General features: G+C 40.2%; 1 protein-coding gene across 3 annotated transcripts in view; it reads right to left on the reverse strand.

The window, feature by feature from the left end:
* The window catches only part of Znf438 (zinc finger protein 438), a 150910-nt gene extending 140791 nt beyond the window's left edge, over positions 1–10119 (reverse strand). For all 3 annotated transcript variants that reach the window (XM_026783132.1, XM_026783131.1, XM_005354805.3), the window contains exon 1: positions 9695–10119. The gene's annotated coding sequence lies outside the window, so the exon portion shown is untranslated. The remainder of the gene's footprint in view (positions 1–9694) is intronic.
* Positions 10120–23905: the final 13786 nt, after the last annotated feature.

A 23905-nucleotide genomic window follows, 5' to 3' on the forward strand; every position in this document is an offset into this window, starting at 1 on the left:
ACAACAACAACAACAACAAAACACAACAACAACCATACACTGAGGACAGATGGAGCCCTTTTCTGTATTTAGAACTGTATTAATTTGTATTGTACAACTTTAGTAAGAAAAGGGTCTGGGACAAAGTCCTGCTGGAAAGGCACCCCACCCTGTGCTCTGAATACTCAGTTCGGCAGCAGAGAACTAAAGGGTACACTGCCATTTTTGGCAAGCTTCATGCCAAAGGAGCAAAAAGGTGTTGTTAAACTAGGCTGGGGGAGTGTGGCTTGAGATAACCCCAGGGACGTCCAGCTGCAAGAAAGATAGTGTCTCAGTTCAATGTGAATCTGGGCATGGAGATATTTGGGAGCAGCCCTCTGAGCTGCTTCATGGTTCAGAGGACAACTCCAGCACTGAGCTATGGAGAAAATTTCCTGAAAATTGAAAACGATAAAAAATCATAATACAGATCTGGAGGAAGTTGTAGCCAGGAAGCCCATATATACCAGATCTAAAAGACAAGGTGAAGGAAGAGATGGGAGAATGAATAATGAAGCTGGGAAGGGGCAGAGAAAACAACAGGAAAGGGTGCGGTATAAGCAATGGTCTGGGTCAGGCCTCTATACACAAAGAAGAATGCCCATTGTGGGGTGGGAGTGTCTGCTTAAAGGAGCAGTGACAGCTCAGGCTTTACCCAGAAGCACTCAACTGCAAGAGTAAGAACTCTGTTGGCTTCCTTTGAAGGCCATCACCTCTTGTCTTTCTAGCTCTCTCCATTCCTTAATCCCCACTGCCAATCACTTCTCCAAAAAGCAGCAAGCGTTAGCCTTCAGAAAGGTAGGACAAATCTTGTCACGTTTCTGATGCAAACCTTCCAATGATTCCCCCAAGGCACAGTGAAATACTAAATCCTTTCAGCAGCTCTAACTGATTACCACTCTCTCCTCTTTGCACACACTCCCCAGTGCCAGGGCTGCTTCAAGGCTTCCCAGGACTCAGTACTCAGATCTAGGAATGTCCATGCAGATGTCCCCATACTGTTATGTCCCTGGATATTGTCAGTGTCTGCTCGAAGTCATTTCTTCCAAGAGCCTTTTTCTAATTACATTATTTTAAATCAGCATCTGTATCACTTTATCCCTTTCCCTCTTCATTTTTCTTTATATCATTTACCATTTGGAATTATATATGTGCATGCATGTAGGGCCCGGGTCTACCCCTGCTCCAGGGTTTCATCTTGAGGACAGTTTCTGGTCAGCCAGCTAAAAACATCCTGTTTGTTCCTGTGCTCCCTCTGCCCTGCCTGGTGATAGCTTTAGGGCATTGTTTACTCCATCTTGGGTGTGGCAATTTCCATCTGCAGCAGCTAGGTATATAAGGATTTTCCCAATATTGAATAAACAGCAGTCAGCTGATCTCCTTTCAAATGACCCAGATCTCCTGTGTGTTCTTTCAGTCTCCAGGCCCTTGCTCAGCTCGCGTACAGTACAGTGGAGCACAAACTGTGCCGAGAGGGTAACGCAGACGCAGGGGTTACACATGCATGCATGCATTCATACATGTGCATATAAACTGGAAAAAAATGTATGTCTGTTATACACACACAAACACACACACACACACACAATTTACCACAGACCTAATGTCTATCACGACAAAGACTGCTTCCATCCCTGCTTTCATTTAGGTAGGTAGCCATAGTATCTAAAGCAGTATCTGGGAGATAAATGCTTAATAAATATTTAATGGATGAATCAAAGAACAAATGAATTTAAGCTCTCACTTCTTTTCTCTACTTCTCTATTTTCTCCTCATGCATTAGCCATGTTCCCAGTTTCACGCCTTGTCCAACATAACCTAGGAACTGACCATCCAGCTTTGCCCCCTCTCTGGCCTTAAATTCTCTTGTACCTCTACTACACACCTGAGCATCTACCTGAGGATCTCCAACACTGTCATAGCCTATCTGGAAATCAATGATATAGAAATCCCCAAGCAGAAGGAGTGGGGACCTGCAAATGTACAGCTCCCCACCTGGGTAAGTTCTCACTGCTGTTCTTCAATTCTTTCTTGGGTTCCAATCAGCTCCTTCTCTTCCCACAGAATCAATTCCAGACTTACTTAGCAGATTATATCACTTCTATAGAAAGGTTATTAGGTTAGACTCCCTCAGTTTCCTCCTTCCCCAACAACAACTCTATAAGAATTCTCACCTCCATCCTGATAGCACCAGTCACTGCCCTTCAACCAATGGACCTCAAACCACCTGCCTTTTAGAGTTCTGATGTCATTTATCCACTTACCCCCTCTATCTTCTTTCTCTCTCCTAACCCTCCAATGGCCATGCATCCCTACGGTTTTTGATGCACAAATACGAGGATCTAAATTAGATTGACTAGAACCCCCACCACACCTGTCAAAAAAAGCCAGAAATGGTGGAGCTTGCCTAATTCCCAGAGCTGAAGAGACAGAAATAGGTGGATCCTCACGACCATTTGGCCTGCCAGCCTAACAGAATCAGTCAGCTACAAGACAATCAGAGATTAGAAACCTTTTCTGAAAAAAACAAGGTGGAAGTCAGCAAGATGATTCCTCAAGGAAAAATACTTGCCACTAAGCTTAAGAAACTTTGGTTCAATCCCCAAGAATTCATATTGTGGAAGGAGGCAACCAAATGCAAGCTGTCCTGTTCCATAGGAAAGAAGGATGCAGGGAGGGAAAGAAGAGAGAAAGAGAGAAGGGTAGGGAATAAAACCAAGATGGACAGTGCTTAAGGAACAATATCCGAGGTTGTCCTGTCCTGTGCATTTGCACCCAGATATACAGATATGTACATGCACATATCAAACCTTATATATATATACATGCTATATCAAAACGTTATTTTTTTCCTTCTCTAATTTCTAAATGAATGTCCTGAAAGTTTACTTTAACATCAACACAGGAAAAAAAAAGTTCTAACTAATATTACTATGAGAGATCAATTCAGTTAAAAAAAATGTTTTATAGTAGCTCCAGTAGTAGTCATAGATAGGTTTTCATTTCATCCTGAAGAAACATGCTAAATATTAAATAGCTGAATAATATAAATAGTGTTATAACATAATAATTATGGTAAAAAAGATTCACAGATATTAAAAGGACCATGCCATGCAAAAATCATGCAATAAAATCATGAAACTTCTAAGCCACTGGTAAACGACGGCTAGCTACCTTTCTGAAAGCAGTCCATTCTAACCGCATCTCTAACAACAGCAAAACCAGTAAGCTGTCTAGAGCTGTATGCAACTGAGCATCTATGAAGACTGACTTTGGTGGGTACAAGATACTACACACACCCTCAAGAAAGGAAGTAGACAAAAAGAAATGCAGCCTTCCCAGGATGTTTAAATAACTAAAACATTTCTCAAAATAATACATCACAAAGCAGCCTAATTCTCAAATATAAAATAATCCTGAGACTGGCAAAGAGAAAACATATGTGGTTTTTTTTTTGGTTTGGTTTGGTTTTTGTCAAATGCTTGATTGAATGTAGACATCTAGAGTACTGTAAAACATGCATTATCTGTAGATTCAAAAGGAGCAAGCCACATTGTCTTCACTGGAGAAAACATATTTGTTACACACAACTTTTTAAGTTTCAAGAGAAAAATGAAATCACAAATACGCTGTATTAGCACAATCACTACCAATAATATGTTAACATAAATGTCAATAAAGTATACATGTTCTTCAAGAAGGAAGACTGTTCTTTGGCTGGGAACAGGAAATCACAAAACTGATTTTCAACCTGCCACAATCAATCAACCGTTAAAGTATATTCAACATTTCTATTCTACGTACTCAATTGAGAATTTCAGTCAGTTAGTTACTGCCTTGCTTTGGAAACCTCCTCAAAGCCAGTCAATCTCCAAATTCCAAGTTTAAAGTCAGCCTTCAATTATGTCACCTTTGAAAATAAGCCAATTTTAAAATGCCATGCTTCCTTAAAACGCCAGGAGGGCTATGCTCTCCCTTGCTTAAATAACAAGCAATCCCAGCTTAGCTTTAGCTCTATTTATGTAGTGGATCTCTTCATGTCATAGTTCAGCAAATGCGATGGCTATTTGAATATTAATATTTTCTTCTTGGGAGTAAGAAAAAATATTTGTTATAATAATCTAATTTCATAAAAGGCAGAACTCTTTAAGGCCTTTTAAGTATAATTATAGTAATCTGCGCCCACAACTCTCCACACCCTTAAGATTTAGAATCTCATAATCAATGGTCCTAACTCCAGTCAATGGGTGTATTATACAAATATTAAAACATCTGACCACTAAAACTTATACCAATAATCAACTGTTATCAAATAATCTTCAAACAAAATACTGCTTAAATATTTTAAGTAGGTATCTTTTTTCATCTAATGAAAATGATGGCCCAGCTTTGTTTTTATAAAAGGTAACTCTTTAATCCCTGCACTCGGGAGGCAGAGGTAGGAGGATTTCTGTGAGTTTGAGGCCAGCCTGGCCTACAAAGCGAGATCCAGGTCAGCCAGAGCTGTTACAAAGAGAAACCCTATCTCAACCCCCACCCTAAAGCGTTAAACTGTAAAAATCAAAAGTCTTATACTGTATTTATTTGGGCAAACGTATCAACTCTTGTTTACAATTTAGGATATAAGTAACTATCGCCAGCTCCTATGACCTCACAAATGTGAACTACTCATTAGAGTAGAGATGTCTGCTTTAGAAAGAAAGTACAATAGCTTCCATACATTATTCTGTCTGTGGTCAAGTCAAGTATATCTGTGGATTAGAGCAGCATAGAAAAAAACTAAGAGAAATACCCTCAAATTGACATGAAAGATGATAAATCTTCTTATCTCATTTTTGAATTTGAATCCACCCTACCAAGAATACTAGAGACTCAGATTCAAAGGAGGCACAAATGGGAGTCCCCTCCCAAACATGAATCAGTCAGACTAGCAAAGTGACTGCTCCCACACAGACTTCCTCATTTAGCTAAAGGCAAATACAGATCAGAGTTGTATTTGTAGACTGCCTTTGGACTTAAGTATTCTCAAAAATAAAAGTCTAAATAGCACATCTTATTACCATATAGTTTAACAAAACTCAGAAAACCCCCACTCAAATCAAATCTGGGAGGATCGCAAACTGGATCCTCCTGACTGGAGTGGCAACATTAATGTAAGTCTATGTGCCAAGAGACCAATGTAGTCAAAGTATAGATTTAGTGAACATAACAATGTAGTCAAGTTCGTATCTTGGAAATATCTGCATCGGCAGTTTAACTCAGTGGAAACAGCCAAAGAAACACATTAGAGTTGAGGGACCTTGCTAGATGACTTACTATTTTAAACCAGTTTCTTCTTTATAAGACAGGAATAATAGCTTCATTTCACAGTACTCTTAGGAAGGTGAACTGGCTGATAGCAATAGGTAACTTTAAAGCAGTCCTAGGTATTAAGACTTAACTCCAAGTTCACTTTGCTTTTTGTCACTAAACTGTTCTAACACATAGGACAAATAATTTGACCTGTAGCATTTTCTTACTGTCAAATTATAAAGATAATATATGCCCTCCACATCTTACAGATGCTGCCAAAAATCACATATGAAAACTCCCCAGAAAAGGTCTTTGAAAAATTAACAAATATGTAACTGAGGTAGCTAATTCAGTGTGTATAAAACATGAAAGAAGTTTGGGGCTGAAGATATAGCTCAGCTGTTAAAAGAACTGGCTGCTGCTCTTGCAGAGGAACTAGGTTTGGTTTCCAGCATCTACATGATACTCACAACCACCTGCAGCTCCAGTTCCAGGGATATTCAATGCCCTTTTCCAGCTTCCTTGGATATTGTGTGCATATACATAACAGATAAAACACTCATACTCATAAAATAAGTAATTTCTTTAAAAAGAAATTGCATTGCTAAAGCATTAATTGAAACAAGAAAGAAAAGAGTGAAATAAATAAATAAATAAATAAATAAATAGCTAGCTAGCTAGCAGGCATTATGGTTTGGAGCTTAAATGTCTATTAAAGGTTCATATGTGAAAGGTTTGGTGGCCAGCCTACAGTGCTGAACTTTTAGGAGGTGGGGCTTACTCAGATCTCCTCCACTATAAGTTCCTCCCCACATAAAACAGTCAAACACAGACCCAAAACGATGAGACCAAAGGTGCATGTATATCAATCTTAAGCAGCTGATTAACAGAAAAGTCGAATACTAATGTGTGGAACTTTGGCAGGACACACTTATAAATGGTGGAAACCTGACTAACTATTTCAAACACGGCCCCTCCATTGCCCTCTGTTATGCAAGCAGCAACATTTCAAGCCAGTTCCCTTATTTCACTACTGAGTCCTGTCAACACTGAGGTAGTAGAACTGGGGAAAGTCATTACTCCACAGAGATAATCAAATATCAGAATTTTTCATTTGGTAAAAATTTTATCAGTGCCAAATAAAACTAATGCAAATTTAGTAAAATATGCAAGACTTTGAGTAGTTCTTTTGTTGAAAAGGACTCTCGGGGAGCTTCCAACCCATCAGGCAATTGTCTAAGCATTCTTTTGCTCCTTTGCCCATTTCACACCCCATCTCTCAAGTGTGGGGCAGGGGGAAAAGGAGATGGGAAACCGGAATCAACTAATCAGCATATATTTATGCACCGTTCTACTCTAAATCTATTCCCACAGGTTTTTTTCTCATACTATGCTCCTCCAAAAAGTGAGCCATATTTATTCATCCCCCAAATTCCCTAAACCTAACCAATATCCTTCATATAAAGTCACTGTTACCAGCTATGAATGGCAGGCAATGGAATGAGACTAGAGACAGATGTGAAAGAGACAGAGACTTCATCCTGAACCCACACTATGGAAATGAGAGACAAAAGAACGAATGTTAGCAGCAGACATCCAATCAAATAAGGAAGAACCAGCAAACATACAAACCTACCATGTATGCTTCCTTCTCTTACCTCCTGTAATCAACCAAAGATTAGAAAAGAACAAAAGCAGTCAATCTTTTCAAAACTATGTGTTTTTCTATCCCTGACTACAGTCATCGCATATACACTCAACATGTCCATATGAGGTAGTTACCTATGTAGACTCCAAAGTCTGAGCACTTTGGGTGTGAATCCCACTTCTTACACTTACAAACTCATGGCAATGGGTAGGGACATAAGATAAGTAGTCAGAGGCCCTGCCCTACAAGATGACTTAAGGCAGCTCCCTATGCCTCCATTTTCTCATCTGCAAAATGGGGGAACAATAAGTTCCTAGCACATATAACTGTTTTAAGGATTAAATGAATATATGTAAAAATATGTAAAACCTTGCCTGGAATATAGTTCATATATACATCACTCTAATTAGTATCATTGTTACTAGCATCCATTACTATATTTAACAAAACTAAAACCTGAAAGTAAAACTGGACTTTTATTTTCCTCCTAATCCTGTCTTCTCAGAAAACAGCACCTACTTCTTCCACCCAAACCCAGAAACGTTATTACTCCTCCCTTTCCTCAGCACGCTCCCATCAGTAAGTCCTGTCAACAGAATTGGAGTTCCACCTCTTAATGCCACCTCCAAAATTGCCTCTCTTGGTCTAAGGTCCCATACCATCTCCCCTCTCAAGGTACAGCACAACAACAGTCTCCTGCCTCCTCAATTTCATGCCCCCTCCACCACTCCATGACTCTACAGTTAGTATGCCATGGGGTAAATCAGGAAACAGACAGCATTCCCATGATGGTGCTGTCTTGTGGCTTTTCCATTACACTTACACATAAAGTGTCTACTTTGACACAGGCTCCGGGACCCTACCAGAGTCTATCAGATGTTTCAAGGTTATATGTCAACACTTCTTACTATGCTGAGACAGAACAGTCATTTGGAACACAGCCTCTCAAATCAGATGACCTAAATTCAAATGGCAAAAATTTTAACAGTGCCAAATAAAACTAATGCAAATTTAGTAAAATATGCAAGACTTTGAGTCTCTTAAGCTTTTAGCTTGAGTACGCATCTAACATGTGCCAGTTTCCTCATTTATAAAAAAACAGAGCTAGTTCTCTTTGCTTAAAAGGCAGTTGGAAAGTGTTCAGTGTTTAGAACTGGGCCTTGCATATGGTGAGCTTTCCAGGCCGGATGGTTATACTATCTCCATCCACCACTCCCAAGTGGAGAATGAACCCAAGGCCATAGCTCTACTATTTCTACCCAGGCTGGGCTTAGACCCCATCTGCAGCCAAGGCAGTCCTTGAATTTGTACTCTTCCTGTCTTGACCTCCCAAGGAATTTACAACCCACCAGCTGGGCTCCTGATGGGGCCCACACTGTCCCCTCACCAGCCTCTCGCCTTTATGTCACTGCGCTCTCTCTGTGTGAAACAATTTCATGTACCTATTCCCTGTCTAGTTCTCCACTGAACTCTGCTAGCGTGCAAGTCTTTACCCTTGCCATCTATTTCTAGTTTTGACTCAAAGTCTGACTACTGGTGGCTGATGCAAATAGCATGCCATACTTAGAAAGCTGCCTGTGCTCTCCATGGTCTCATCTGATACCAGTAAAAGTAACAAAAGTTACAATATCATCTCCCACTTATAGACAGATTTTTAAAAAGTTCCAAGATTTTGATGACTTGTCTTTGGAAAGCCCTGCTTTGATTCAAAGGGTCCTTTGTAAGGATTTAATACCCTCCACTGAATTCACAGAAATGGGGCCCTCTTGATCTACTGTTTCAATCCATCCTAGGGTGTGTATATTCCCTTCAAAGTTCCTGACAAGTTCCTGTACCAGAGTTTGAGAAAAGTGTGTAACAACATTGTAATGTTGTACCTAACTCTTCACTGAGGCAAGAGTTGACTAAACCATATAAGCATACAAGCTGACCCTACTTATCTGTGAGTATAACCTACTAGTTCTGAGCTGCTAAAAAGTTTTCTGAAAAAGATGGGGGGGGGGCAACGTATTGCCAATATCTCTGTAATAGTGATACCAGTTATTGGATCTCTGATAAATCAATAAAATAGCTGAGATACCTACAGGTTCAAAAGTCATGATCAGACGGGTCGGGTAGGTGTGGGGAGGAGGTAAATCCCCGAGAAAGAGCTTTATATACAAATGGGCTACCACATTCCTTGGAATGAATATTTTCATAAGCGTTGTTAGGGCTACATAGGTTGGGTAGGCTCACAGGGTCTCAAGGCATTGTAGCCCTGCTGGAGGTAACGCAGCTTGTAAGTTGCATTCAGCCACCTGGGCACTTGCAGGATCCCAAAGGAAGATGGGCACAGGGCTGCTAGTCTTTGAAGGGGCTCTCCATCCCAGGCTGACCGAGAAAGTCCTACTGCAAAATGAGAATGGAGACTGGGACCTAATCTCTTTATCAACGAAATTTAGGGAGCGCCTCGCCAGTTTCCCGTTCCCAGGCCTTAATCACCCGCTCTTAGCTGTCATAGGCCAGCGGGAACGGAGCTGGCCGGGCTCAGGAACGGCCTCGCCTCCACAAGCCCACGGTCCCAGGACGGTGCACTCCCACTTGGGACGGTCACCGGCCCGGCGACACGGTTGGTGGCTGCCGGGTCTCCCGAGGCTTCCCGGTGCCCGCGGTCAATACCGCGACCGTGACAGCTAGCAGCCCTCAGGTCCCACGAGCCCCACAAGCCAGGCAGCTGCAGGATCCTCGCAAACTTACAGTTTTCCTACTGCGTACGCGTCACGGCGGGGTGACGTCACGGGCCGGCGTTCAACGAGGTCAGCCCGCGGGCGCTGTGCACCGGCCCAGGCCCCGCCTCCAGCGAGCGGCGGGAGACGCCCCGTCCCGCCCTGCCCAGAGCGGCGCGCAAACGCACACGCCTGCCTCCTCGTGCCCGTGGGCTTCGCAGACCGGCGCGCCTAGGCGGCCACTCTTCACCATCTTCACACAGCCCCTGAGGCGAGAAGGTCCCGGGTCCACGGAACGGGGGTGACCCACGAGAACAACTCAGATTCTCGCCCGGGCTTGGGGCGGACGGAAGGGTTCTTACATAGTCCTTCCGCAGACACTGCCTTCCTCCCCTCACCTGTCACTAAAACTCCAGAGGCCCAGGGGTTCTCCGCCAGGGTCACAGGGGCAACTCTCCCATGGGCCCTTGCGCAGTCCCACTTCTGCCCCCGCCCGCGCCCAGATGGACACGCCCACCAAGAGTAGACCACGCCCGCTCCAGTCCAACCAGAGCGAGCCCCGCCTATGTATGTCCCGCCCATGTCCGGCTAGGCCCCGCCCTTCCGCGTCCGGCTTCGGGGTCAGCTGCAGCGGAGGGGGGGCCCGCCCTCCCCGCCCTCCCCGCCCTCCCAGTGCCTGTCTGCGTGTCTGCAGAAAGAGCCTTCAGCCTCTTCCTACTGCAGTCCTCTTTTACAAGTCACCTGTTAAGTTTATCAAGTAGTGATCCGAGTAGACTTTCCAGCTTTCCCTTAGGTGACGAAAACACGGCTGTCCAGCTCTGGCTAAAAGACCGCTGCGAAGAAAGTGAAGGCGGAGAGTGGACCACAGAATCTGAAGACTAATTCCTGCTTTTTAGGAGTCCCACGATACTCTTTCAAGCAGAAAAAAGTAAATCTTATGATTTAAACAAAAAAGAAAGAAAAAAGAAAAGAAAGAAGAAGAAAAAAGCAGTTCAAATTGTTTGTCTAGCACCTAGAAAGAGGACATATTGAAAAGAGGGAGGGTCACTTTTATAATTTATAGAAAAGTAGCCAGGTCAGGGATTTTTCAGGGCAGCCTCTGTGTGTATTTAAATCTAAAACAATGGTTTGTTTACGCTTCTCTTTGGAGTGATGACTGGGAACTGGTAGCTTTTAAGCAGAGACCTCCTTGAAAATAGGCTCCTAAGCAGAAGCAGGAGAGAGTGGAGTTCCAGGACAGTCTGGACCAAAGAGATCCTGCTTCAAAAAATAAAATAAAACAATAATGGATCCCAGGAAAATCTATCTAGATAATTAGTTTTGAAAGAACATGATCAGTGTGGCTAAATACTATGCAATGTTTTTATCCTTATCAAATGATATAAGATAAATTTTTGGACATAATTTTAACATTATTTTGTGAAAATGTAGAAAATTAGCATTTTTTAAACTTGCACATACCTCTAGTGATATTTTTTTATGAAGAATGACCATAAGATTCTGTCTTTTCATTATTCACATGCTGACAGGTCTTCTATACCACTTCTCCAAACGAATTTTTTTTGTAGACCCATTGCTTCTTATTTTTTATTGCTTTTATTGAGCTATAGTTTTTTTCTCCCTTCATCTCCGCCCTCCTTCTTCTCTCTCCCAAGGTCCCCACTCTCCCAATTTACTCAGCAGGTCTTGTCTTTTTCTACTTCCCGTGTAGATTAGATCCATGTGCATCTCTCTTAGGGTCCTCGTTGTTGTCTAGGTTCTCTAGGATTGTAGGCAGGTTTTTCTTTGTTTTATGTCTAAAAGCCACTTATGAGTGAGTACATATTATATTTGACTTTCTGGGTCTGGGTTACCTCACTCAATATAATGATATCTAGATCCATCCATTTTCCCAAAAAATTTTAAGATGTCATTTTTTTCTGTTGTATAGTACTCCATTATGTAAATGTACCATGTCATCTTTATCCATTCCTCAGACAAGAGACATTTAGGTTGTTTCCAGGTTCTGGCTATTATAAATAATGCTGCTATGAACATAGTTGAGCACATGTCCTTGTAGTATGGTTGAGCATCCTTTGGGTATATATCCAAAAGTTGTTGGGTCTTGAGGTCCTAATTTTCTGAAAAATCACCATACTGATTTCCAAAGTGGCTATGCAAGTTTGTACTCCCACCAGCAATGGAGGAGTGTTGCCTTTACCTCACATCCTCTCTAACTTAAGTTGTCATCAGTGTTTTTGATCTTGGTCCTTCTTACAAGTGTAAAAAGGAATCTCAGAGTTGTTTTGATTTGCATTTCTCTGATGGCTAAGGATGTTGAGCATTTCCTTAAGTGTCTTTCATCCATTTTAGATTTCTCTGTTGAGAGTTCTTGCTAAGGTCTGTACTCCATTTTTTAATTGAATTATTTGTTCTTTTGATGACCAATGTCTTGAATTCTTTGTATATTTTGGAGATCAACCCTCTGTCCACTGTGGGGTTGGTAAAGATCTTTTCCCATTCTGTAGGCTGCCATTTTGTCTTGTTGACCATGTCCTTTGCTTTACAGAAGCTTCTCAGTTTCAAGAGGTCCCATTTATTAATTGTTTCTCTCAGTGTCTGTACTACTGGTGTTATATTTAGGAAGTGGTCTCCTGTGTCAATGCCCAAACAGGAATTTTTAAAAGAGATCTTCTAGCTAATGCCTCAGATTTTCCTACAGGTAAATTTCATTGTACTTTTCTTTTAAGAATGGAAATATATGCCTGGGCGTTGGTGGCACAAGCCTTTAATCCTAGCACGTGGTAGGCAGAGGCAGGCAGATCTCTGTGAGCACGAAGTCAACCTGGTCTATAGAGCTAGTTCCAGAACAGCTCGGGCTGTTACACAAAGAAACCCTGCCCCAGGGCAAGTGGGGGTAAAGAGTGGGAATACTGTGTGCCAAATGTGTTAAATATTCCTAGTATAGAAATGATAAAAATATTCATTAATCACTTCATTGTTCAGTATTTTTTCCCTAATGCTTCAAATTTGTTGTGTATGTGGGATGTGTGCTCAAATGTGTGTTTATACTGGCCTATGAGTACCATGTCATATGTGTAGGGGTCAGAAAACAGCCTCAGTTTTGGGTCCTATCTGGCCTTTCACCTTGCTTGAGGCAGGTTCTTTGTGTTTGATGCTGTGCTGTACATTGGCAGGAGTTTCCAGAGATTTGCCTAGCTCCACCTTCCATCTCAGTATAGGAGCACTGGGATTTCAGACTGGAGGCACGAAATCCAGTTTTACATAGGTTCTTAAGATTTGAACTTGGGTCCTTACACTTATGCAGCAAGCAATTTCCTCACTGAGCCAGCTCCCCGGTCTCACAAGTATATTTTTAAAAACCTGTGTTGCTTTGTACAAGAAAGAAGGAAGTGTGATAAACAAAAGACTGAGACAGAAACGTGAAAGTCAAATAGAAGCTTGGAGGAAGCAGATAAGAAGTACACACTGGGGACCTCTCCTTAGGCACCTGGAAGCCCCTCTAGGTCCAAGTCTCTTCCCAACCCTACGATGGCTCCCTTAATTAAGATATGTGCTTCCCTGCTCCCCTATCCAACCTTCCTGTATCCCAATCATCCCGTTGCCCCAAGTTCTCCCCATCCAACCCTTCTCACTTTTTTCTCCCCATCTCCCCTTACCCCCCTCCCACCCCACCCTTAAGATCCCGATTTTTGCCTGGCAATCTTGTCTACTTCCCCTACCCCGGAGGATAGCTATATGTTTTTCTTTGGGTTCACCTTCTTATAAACCACTGTTCAGGTCATTTGAAGAGAGCATGTTTTGCATGTGTAATATGGAAAATTTAGAAGAGTTTGACATTGTACCCTGGTAATAAGGGATGATTTATTTAAAATAAATTAGCCCCTTGCTTTTTTTTAAAAAAAAAGAAGTACACACTGAAAATGTTAAATATCTTTAATGTGTGATACATTCACCTTTACGTACTCACATATAAGCACAGTAAGAGTTGGTGGAGCTCCTGTATGAACTGGAATTTGGTCTAAATGAGTAGTGAGAAGTTAGCACTGGATGTCTTCATATTAGGCGGACCTGCGGGCAGAGCTACCTTTAAGGAAATAGACATCTGCCCCTTCCAGGTGCAGTACTGGAAATACTGAGGCACTCTAGCCTTGTGCTTTATCCTTGAGATTCTTTCATTTTGATATCTGCTGCCTCTAGCAACCACTGTCCAGCCTCTTTTACTTCAATACACACTATACTTCCTTTGGTTCTACTTTAGCAACTTGAGTAGAGTCCCACTCGACCATTGCAAAAATAAAGTACCTAATACTTGAGAGAAATTTAAAAAGTAAAGAAATACAATGGCTAATTTTTCCTGGATGTTAGATGCCAAACACCCTAATTCATTATTTAATCCTTGAAACTGAGTATATACTGTAATTATTCCCATCTTACCCACTGGGCAAGCAGAACTATAGGAGATCATTGCAGGTACTGAATAGCAGAAGCAAAACTTGAAACCATACTCCATAACCACACCTATAATAATCACTGATCTGTATAGTTTCATGAAAAAAGAAAAAGAAAAACCACACAATCCAAGAAAGCAAGAAGCAGAAAATTCAAGGAACAGTATGTAAAAATTTAAAACTCTATCACTACCTTCACAGCTTTCCGTTCTGTTTCCAGCAGGTGATTTTGTTTTTAAGGTGCTCACTGTGACCCAGCTTGTTAATTTTGTGACTCATTCATGCATTTCTACCTTTAGAAGTAGAAAACATAAAATTCCTGCTTCATCACATATGAATAAGAATAATTTCTATCAGGTGTGGTAACAGATGTCTTTAATCCTAGTATTCTGGAGACAGTAACAGGCAGATCTTTGTGACTTTAAGGCCAGCCTGATCTATGTAGTGAGTTATGCACCAGCCAGAAATCCTGTGTCAGAAAAAGAAGAGAAGGAGGAAAAGAAGGTTAAGGACAAGGAATCTTTCTGTAAACATAAGATTATGTTGCTGTTTGTTTTATCTATCCTCACCAGCATGCTAACCATGCATTCTATCTCTGGGCTATATTCCAAGCATATGGGGGGGGGAATAATCCTGATGTGGGATTCCCCTCTGTATGCTGTGAATACCACTGGGGAATAAAGAAACTGCCTTGACTGTTAATAGGACAGAACTTAGGTAGGTGGGGAAAACTCAACTGAATGCTGAGAGAAAGGAGGCAGAGTCAAGAAAGAAGCCATGTAGGCACACTGGAGACAGACGCTGGGAACTTTGCCAGTAAGCCACTGCCACATGGCGATACACAGATTACTGGAGATGGGTTAAATAAATATGTAAGAGCTAGCCAATAAGAAGCTAGAGCTAATGGGCCAAGCAGTGATTTAAATGATACAGTTTCTGTGTGATTATTCCAGAAGTCTGGGTGGCTGGGAAACAAACAAGCAGTTCATTACAACAGACTGGTGCCCATGTGACCAACTAAAATCCACTTAAAATCTAGAAAGTTTGGGAAGGAATTCTAGACACAAAAGAACAGAGTTAAGCATGGTTTGGTAGTAGCATTTTCTTGGGCAGGCTGTTTTCTAGAAGCAAGCAGAGGCATGGCTCCTTTAAGAGAGGTTTTCCTGATTCAGCTGTAAAGCAGAAAAAAGCCATACTGTTTTGAAAACTACAGCTTCCTGGGGCATGCTGCCAGCATGAACTTTGGCTCTTTCAGGAGACCGGGCATTTAAATGGAATTTGTAAGCAGCATGTTACAAACTGCTTAATGGCTCAACATACGGCTGCATACTTAGAACTGGGGCAGTGTGCACAGCTTGCAGAGGCGTGAACAAACCTCTTCCATTATGTTGGACTGGGTGGAGCAAGAAGAAAGTGCCGTATATACCCTAGTAATGCCACAGCTTAGGTTTTTAAGAAATGCTTAGCATTTTAAGAAGCAGTCCTGATCCAAAAATAATTATTAATACAGAATAAAGACATATTCAGATGGAAAAGACCTCTAAATGGGTTGGATAAATGTATGTAGGCTTTGGAGAGTGAAGAAAAAGAACATAGACAGTTATAAAAGGAACTAATTTTTTTATTTAAAAAAGGTACATTCTTTAAAGAAACAGTACAGACAGTCATAGATATTGTTTATAAGTGTTTGTTTACATTTAAATGGGGACATGCTATAAGATGGATACCTTGCATTGGCATGGATCTTGCTTTATTCGTACAAATTTAAGGTCAATTTTGTTATATGTATATTTCTGTTTTTGATTAAGGTGTTGTGTTGGTGCAGCTTATTTAAAAATGTAATGTATAATTAAGAAATATAGGTTAATAAATAATCATATATACTAGTCAAACTTATAGTCACATTAGATTTTTTGGATGTAAAGAGATGTATTTCAGATGGATAGGCATTCTTCCAACCTTTCAAAAACTATAGAATATGGCATTTAAAATGTTTTAAGAACTTAAGACTTTTCATGACAATGAGACACATCTGCTCCTGACAGCACCAATCTACTTCAAGAGGAAGATGGGCATCAAAGAGGCTCCTTATGGAGTTGGTTAGCCACTTGGGCAAGAGACTGCTCTTGTCTGGACTGTTTAATGAACTGAACATGCAGGACTCACAGAAAAATAAATGCTAAGCTTGCCTAAAGGTGAGACGATCCATTGGGGTTCCTGCTTCATGAAAGAGTTTGCAAAACATTCTGCAGAACACAGAAGAAAGTGACTGACAAACTGCCAATATAGGTAGAACTGTCTTTGAAATTTCCTGCTTTATAGAAAAGTCTGCTGGATACTATGAGCGAGTAGGCTGAAGATGGCTGCCCCAATGGTACAGAAGAACTTTGGATATCTGTCCAGGCAGCAAGAAGTCTCTGCTAATTCTAGAGTTTTGGAAGTTGCTTACAACGCACTTCCTGTTTACTTAGATAATATTGTATCCTTCTGGAGTCTTTGATGGAGTTGAAGAATTGATATAGTTTTCCTTAGTTATGATAAAAGATAAAATAGATATAAATATTGTAATTGTAATTATTGCTTGATACCTGTATTGTTATAGTAATTTTACTATGTTAAAGTTAAAACCTTCCTTTTCATTCAAACAAAAAAGGGGAGGTGATGTGGGATTCCCCTCTGTATACTGTGAATACCATTGATGAATAAGAAACTGGCCTGTTGATAGGGCAGAACTTAGGTAGGTGGGGAAAACTCAACTGAATGCTGGGAGAAAGGAGGCAGAGTCAAGAAAGAAGCCATGTAGGCACACTGGAGACAGACGCTGGGAACTTTGCCAGTAAGCCACTGCTACATGGCGATACACAGATTAATAAAGATGGGTTAAATAAATATGTAAGAGCTAGCCAATAAGAAGCTAGTGCTAATAGGCCAATGAGTAATTTAAATAATATAGTTTCTGTGCGATTGTTTTGGAAGTCTAGGTGGCCAGGAAATGAACAAGCAGTTCATTACAGCAAAATCCCCACAAAAACCAAACAAAAAAAAAAAAAGAACATCTTTTTAACAGGTGTCTCACAAAGTTGTCCAGGCCAGTGTTGAACTTGCTGAAGTCTACAGGCACTACTTGAACTTACAACCCCCCTGCCTCAGTGTGGTGTGTATATGGGTTTATTTATATATCTGGCACCATACCATTTAATGCTGAATAATATGTGTGTATTCTGGGCTGTCATGTTAAAGTATTTATTGCCCTAGGACTCAGAAAACATACTTGTTCTTACAATTGCTATTGTTTGTATCTAGAATATTCCCCTGAAGTCCAGGATTAGTCCTCATCAAGAAATGGAGCCTAGTAACAGGTCTTAGGTCACTAATTGTCTGCAAAGGGAATTATGAAACATTTAGACCTATAGGAATTTTCATAACTTAATATAGGAAATATCTATAGAACAGATGATAGAAGGGAAAAAAAGATCATTCTAACAAAGGAGCTGAGATGTGGATTCAATGGAAAGAAGCCATACAACAGAGATTGAGAGTGAGGGAAAGATGTCAGTTAAACTCAATCATACCCAAATGGCTACACCATTTGCATTTTTTACTCATTTTATTATCACTTTTATTATTTTATTATCATTCTTTTACTTGAGTAGTTCTCCTTATCCTTTTAGTCACTGTATAGCATGAATTCTCTCTGAGAAGCCTTCCCCAAGCTGCCTCTATTCTTTGCATTGCCTTCTCCACCTGACTGCAAACTCTGAGAGTATAGACAGTGCTGATTTGAATTAGCATCAGATCCTCTACTAGTAGCTGCGCCTGTCATGTTCTAAGTAGGTGATGTGTGGAGATGACATGGACTCAAAGACTGAATGGGCATGTTGGCACATGGCCATTACTCAGGAGACTGAAACAGGAGGATCACAAGTTTGAAGATAGTCTCAAAACAAAAATCCAAAGACTGGGTAGGTTTCTTCCTCAAGATGTTAGCTGTTTTCATAAATTGTAGCAGGGCACTAACTTAACCAGAGGTATACTGAGAAGGTAAACCCTTCAGGAAAACAAACACATACAGTGTATCTTAATAGCAAAACACTGAACTGTGTTGGCTGTGTCCTCTGGGATCTCAGTACATGTACAGTAACTTCTCCAAATTTCAGATGTTGGTAGACTTCTGTGCTGGTTAGGTTTTGTCAACTCGATACAAGTCATAGTCATCAAGGAAAAGGGAATGTTTGTTATGAATGCCTCCATCAGATTGACCTGAAGGCAAGTCTGTGGTGCATTTTCTTGATTAATAATTTATGTGAAAGGGTACAGGGCACTGTAGGCAGTGCCACTCCTGAGCTGGTGGTCCTGGGTGCTATAAGAAAGCAGGCTGAGCAAGCCATGGGGAGCAACCAGCAAGTAGCACTCCTCTGTTGCCTTTTGATCCTGACTTCCCTTGATAATGGACTTAAACCTTGAAGATTAAATAAATCATTTCTTCCTTCAAATTGTATTTGGTGATGATGTTTATCACAGCAATAGAAAACAAACTACTACACTCACCAAGTTTTATTCTTGATGAATGTCTTAGTTGGGTTTTATTCCTCTAGGAACTCTGGGGAGTAGGTCAGGCCACCTGGAAAAGCTAAAGAGACATTGGGGGATCATACTGGTAATTAAATTCTGTTAAACAAAGGATTTAGGACAAAAGGTGCCCTGGTAACAAAAGTATGTGGGGGGAGGGGTGGGGCAGGGAGCAGACTGAGGAAGAAGACAAGGGACCCAGTCTTTGTTCAGAGCAGCCAATCTCATGATGGAGTCTGGAGCCAGTTGCATGATTTTGAATTGATAGCTGAAAGAAGAAAGCTGCCTCTTTGTGTGCTGGATTTGGAGACCAAGAAGACCATGCAGGAAATGGTGTCAGAAATACTTGAAATTCTGCAAGGAAAATGAACTTCACCTAGTATAGCCCATTGTCCCATGTAACCACTGCATTAAGTAGAATGTTCTGACTTTGGGGACTTCATGTATTCTATTTTCAGGACTGCTTCTTCCCTTCTCCAATTGAAGAAGACTTACTTATCCGCAAGTCCAAATTTTACCATTAGTTACTTCTGCTGGTTATAGCCACATTTTCCTATGCACTTCCCAAGGCACCACAAAGCCTTCTATGAACAGCTCTGTGGGACAGCTCCCACTGTTCTCCTATTTTCCAGATGAAGAATAAAATGATTCAGGTACATTCCCTACATCACGAGACCTGCCAATCCCACATGTGGTGAGGTCTTAGTCCTCACTGAGAGAGTATTTAGAGTTATGGTCCGGGAGGTACCATTAAATGAGGCTTTCAGGATAGGGTCCTAATCCAGAGAGAATGATGGCCATACAAGAAAAGGAAGACTGTCTCTTCCATGAGGACACTAGAAGAAGACAACCATCTGCTAAGGAAAAAAAGAGGTACCCAGCAGGAACCATTTCTGTGGAACCTCCATGCTGTTCTCTGGTAGCCAGAAACATGAGAAATAGTTCCTGCTGTGTAGACTGCATGCTCTGGCAGTTCAGATAGAAACATACCTGTTAAAATGGTCTGACTCGCAATTCTTTTTTTTTAATTAAAAGAAAAATTCTTACTATTTTATGTGGATGAGTATTTGCCTGCAGGTATGTCTGTGCACTGTGAATATGCTTGGTGCCCATGGAGGCCAGAGAGAGTTTCAGACTTTCTGGAACTCGAGTTACAAACAGTTGTGAGTCACCATGCCATGTTGGTGCTAGAAACTGAACCTGGTCCCTGGGAAGAACAACCAGTTCCCCTAACTGCTGTGCCATCTATGGAGAGTCCCTGGCTCCTAATTCTTAAACCCATTGCTATATCTCCCTGCTTTCTCCTACGGGCTTGACATTTCTTCTTTCTGTTCCACTGCACTACCACTCCTATATTATATTTATGTTATTTTTGCTTTATTTTATTCCCTTGTTTATTTCAAGATGGGGTCTTGCTGTGTTGTTCAGACTGGTCTCAAACTGCTGTGCTCAAGTGATCTTCTGCCTCAGCTTTCTGTTAGAATTCATAGGGCTGCCAGCACTTACAATTATTGTCCCTACTACACAGTTTTTGATGCAATTTACAAATGTATTTAATTAATTTGAAATAGGAATGATATCTGCGAGACAAAGTGATAAGTGGTAGAATATAGGTTCCAATGTTATCAAAGCTTTGACTGTCCCTAAGACCTTAGTGGCCTGGGGAAATAAAGCCAGTATTTTTCCAAATATATCCTTAATCAAATTCCATCTGGCCCTAAATGGCTATAATGTTTATCTCTAGCAATTAAGCCAGCCTATCTCTTTTCTATCTGGTGAATCATCGCATATATAAGTCACCCTTTATATCAGATTCTAGAAATGTTTAGTGAAATAGTTTTATTGGGTCAAATTAAAATAGTTTAAAATTTTGATTTTGAAAATTCAGATACAATTACATGTTAATTGTGAACTATAGATAGTTTTTTACCCTCAGAGGAGTTGATTTTTGGTCTGTATTTTTTTCTTTTTAATTTTGAACGGAATTTTAGTAGATAACACAGCTTAGAAAGAAAAGCAATTGTCCATCTGTGTCCTTTGGACTTACAGTCAGCACCCTACTGTTCATGCAATGGCCTGGCTGGATTTTGTTCCTGCCAGCACTTGGCCGCAGCCACCAAGTGTTCAACTAATTCTCTATCATTCTATTTACCAATAAAGACTTGGAAGCCAGATGTGGTGGTGAAGACCTGCTAGATCAGAGAAGCCAAAAAGAACCAGCTGACCTTTTTGACCAGAAGACCCAACCAGAAATGCATCTCTCCACTAGTCCCAAAGCAAAAAGACTGATAATCTCTACATACCTCCCTGCTCTTTCTTGTGCATCCCGCATCTGTATTCCTGGGTCCTTTGTACCCTCTATGGCTAATTCCTGTCAACTAGTAACTGGCTCTGTCCCCTAATACAACATTAATTTTATTTAAAATGTCCTGGGGATTCACAGTGTGGTCAAATATCCTGCATCAGAGTTGTGTTGGATATTCTAATGCCAATTGCACTGAATCTGTAGATTGTTTTTGGTAGGATGGCCATTTTAACTATATTAGTCCTACCAATCCATGAACATGGGAGATCTTTCATTTCCATCTTCTGAAATCTTCTTTAATTCCTTTCTTCAAAGACCTAACATTTCAATCATACACATCTTTCACTTGCTTAGTTAGAGTTAATCCAAGAAATTTTATATTATTTGACGTTATTGTGAAGGGTGTTGGTTCCCTGATTTTATTCTTGGACAGTTTATCATACGTGTCTGGAAGAGCTAATGGTTTTGTGAGATAATTTTGTATCCAGCTACTTTGCTAAAAGTGTTTATCAGTTGTAAGAATTTCCTGGCAGAACATTTTGGGTCACTTATGTATACTCTCATATCATCTATAAATATAAATACTTTGACTTCTTTCCAATTAGTATCCCCCTTGATCTCCTCTAGCTGTCTTATTATTCTAACTAAGAATTTAAGTATTATTTTGAATAGATATGGAGAGAGTGCACAATCTTGAATTGTTTCTGATTTAAGTGGAATGAATATGAATCTCTCAGCATTCAAGTAGATATTGGTTATGGGCTTGCTGTAAACTACCTTTGTTGAGATATGCTCCTTGTAACCCTAATTTCTCTCAGATTTTTATCATGAAGAGGTGTTAGATTTTGTCAAAGGCCTTTTCTGCATCTAAAGAGATGATCATGTGTTTTTTGTCTTTCAGTTTGTTTGTATGGTAGATTACATTTATCAACTTATGTATGTTGAAACAGTCCCTCATTTCTGGGTTGAAGCCTTGTTGATCATGATGGGTCTTTTTCATGTGTGTTTTAATTCAGTTTGCAAGTATTTTACTGAAAATTTTTATATTTATGGTCATAGCAGAAATTATTTGTAATCATCTTTCTCTGTTGAATCTGTGTGGTTTGGGTGTCAGGGTAACTGTGGCCTCATAAACTGAATTGAGAAATGTTTCTTATATTTCTATTTAACAGAATAGTTTTGGAAGTATTAGCTTTAACTCTTCTTTGAAAAATCTTGCAGAATTATGCATTAAAACCATCTAGCCCTAAGCCTTTTTTTGTGGGGGTGTTAAAAAACTTTTAATGACTGTTTCTATTTCTCCAGGGGTTATATATCTGTTGAAAATGCTTATTTGATCTTGATTTAACTTTGGTAAATTGTATGTATTGAAATCCATTTCTTTTATATTTTCCAATTTGGCGGAGTACAGGTTTTTAAAAGATGTCCTTATGATTCTTTGGATTTCTTCAGTGTCTATCGTTACAGCCTCTTTTCATCTCTAATTTTGGTAATTTGAATATCTCATCTTTTGCCTTTTAGTTAATTTGGATATTTTTTCAAAGAACCCACTCTCTATTTCATTGATTCTTTGTATTTGGGGGGTTTTCTTGGGGGGATTGTATTTTATTGATTTCACCATAAGTTTTACTTTTATTTTTTGCCATTTACTCCTTTTGGGTATGATTTCTCTTGCTCTATGACTTTCCAGAATTAATGTCACTTGCCACTTAGAGCCACTTCCTGTGCACCATAAGTTCAGAACTGTTGTATATTCATTTTCACATAATTCTAGAAAGTTTTTCATCTCTTTCTTAATTTTTGTCTTGACCCATTCTTCATTCTGTAGTACATTATTCAATTTGTCCATTGATTTGTAAACATTCTGTTGTTTCTGTTGTTGTTGATAACTGGCTTTAATCTGATGCTCAGATAGGATGCAGGGAGTTAGTTCAGTGTTCTTGCACCTGTTGAGTCCTGCTTTATGTCTGAATATGTGGTCAATTCTGGAGAAAGTTCTATGGGATTTTAAGAAGAAGGTATTTTTTTATGTTTGAGTGAAATATTCTGTGAATATCTTTTAGCACATTTTGTTTATAATGTGAATTAGCTTCAGCATTTCTCTGTTTAGTTTTTGTCTGGCTGACCTACCTATTGGCAAGAGGGGAGTATTGAAATCTTCTACTATCAGTGTGTAAGGGTCAATATGTGATTTAAAGCTGCAGAATTTTTTTTTCTTTTTGAACTTGAGCTCTCTTGTGTTTGGTGCATAAATGTTAAGAATTTGTTGAGCAGTGGTGGTGCAAGCCTTTAATCCCATACTCAGGAGACAGACACAGGCAGATCTCTGTGAGTTTGAGGCCAGCCTGGTCTACAAAGTGAATTCCAGGACTGGCTCCATAGCTACTGAGAAACTCTGTCTCAAAACACACACACACAAACAAAAAACAAACAAACAATAATTTCAGTGACCTCTTAGTTGATTTCGCTTTTGATGAGTATGTATTATCTTTCCCTATGTCTTCTGATAACTTTTGATTTGAAGTTTATTTTGTCATATATTAAAGTCATGCTTGTTTTGTTGGTCCATTTGCTTGAAATAAGGTTTGTAAATGGAGATTGCTCCTTTGTTTCCCAGCCATCCAGATATGAATAATCATACAGAAACTTTATTAGTTATATCACTATTTGGCTGATAGCTTAGGTGTATTCCTAGTTAGCGCTTGCATCTTAAACTAACCCATTTCCATTAATCTATATATCAACATTAGGCTGTGGCCTACCGGTAAGGTTTGTGTGTCCTTTTCCTTCAACAGATATATGGCATCTTTCTGACTACTTTCTCTCTCTCTCTCTCTCTCTCTCTCTCTCTCTCTCTCTCTCTCTCTCTCTGTTTGAATTTCCTGCCTGGCTTTACTCTGCTAAGCCATTGGCCCCA

The sequence above is a fragment of the Microtus ochrogaster genome, chromosome 16 (assembly GCF_000317375.1).
Source record: "Microtus ochrogaster isolate Prairie Vole_2 chromosome 16, MicOch1.0, whole genome shotgun sequence".
In the NCBI taxonomy this organism is placed as follows: Eukaryota; Metazoa; Chordata; class Mammalia; order Rodentia; family Cricetidae; genus Microtus; species Microtus ochrogaster.